The following is a 1,145-nucleotide window of genomic DNA, read 5'->3' on the forward strand; positions in this document are numbered from 1 at the left end:
TCATCATCATCATCATCATCATCATCATCATCATCATCATCATCATCATCATCATCATCATCATCATCATCATCATCATCATCATCATCATCATCATGTGCAACTTCATCATCGTCGTGAAGGTCGAGATCTGAAACAGATATCCACTATCAGGGTCCACCATTCATTCCTTTGCTTGGATGCTAAAAAAAAAAAAAAGATGTATCATTTTATATTATTATTATTATTCCGATCTCTATCCGTTACCCACCTGTTTAAACTTTTCAAGTAAATTGCACTGGGTCTGCCCGTGGGTGGCTGGCGGGTGCTCTGGTGTGGTTTGTGCTTACTTTTTTTTATCGAGCATCTACCGTCCTTATAATCTCTTCTCCTTTTTGTGTGTCACTCTCTTGTAACAACACCACTAACTTTTGGCCCATATTTATTGACCTTATTGTGTTGCAAGTGCCGTAGAACTCTTACTGAAACTAAACGGGGCCTTTCCATGCATACTGTATTTCTAAAAACGACGGTAAACTTTCGTCTGTGTGCGTCTTTTTTTATTTGGTAAGTGTTATACGTCGCTTGCTACTGCATAAGGTCATTTGAGCGCACGGACACACGAAACATTTTCAGTTGGTAGGAAATTTTGAATTTTTGCCCAGGTGGCGGCTGAAGCCTACTGTTATCGATTTTGAACCACCAAGGGATCTTTAACGTGCGCAACTTGCACTTGGGACCTCCGAGATTTTTCACCCCTTTCCTAGAAGGCTAGGTGTAGATCTTTCCTTCCAGAAGATCAGGGGTGTGGATGAAAGACTGCATGAGAGTGAGAAGGAGCCAAGGAGTAGCAGTAGAAAGGCTGCAGAAAGAGTCAGGAACCCAGTGGAGGGAGCAGAGGAGGTGAGGGGGTGGGGAAGAAAGTGGAGTCGAAAGCAGACAACAGAATATTGCTAGAGAGAAGGAAAGAATGTGAAAGGACACAATATTTTTAGAAGAAAAATTTTCCGTCGCTACTCGGATTCGAACCCGGGACCTTTGAATGAGAGGCGAACCCCTTAACCTCTAGGCCACGAGAGCCCCCGTCTCTTTTTTGTGAAGTGGGAAGTAGTAGAAGGTTGACGGCCCTTGCAACACACGGTGGTGTTATTTGAGAGGTGGGGGTC

The 1,145-nt window shown here is 43.7% G+C and overlaps 1 long non-coding RNA gene across 1 annotated transcript in view; it reads left to right on the forward strand.

The window, feature by feature from the left end:
* The window catches only part of LOC106013731, a 23,684-nt gene that overhangs the window by 10,400 nt on the left and 12,139 nt on the right, over window positions 1–1,145 (forward strand). The gene's annotated exons all lie outside the window — the stretch shown is intronic.

The sequence above is a fragment of the Aplysia californica genome, unplaced genomic scaffold (assembly GCF_000002075.1).
Source record: "Aplysia californica isolate F4 #8 unplaced genomic scaffold, AplCal3.0 scaffold01190, whole genome shotgun sequence".
Lineage (NCBI taxonomy): Eukaryota > Metazoa > Mollusca > Gastropoda > Aplysiida > Aplysiidae > Aplysia > Aplysia californica.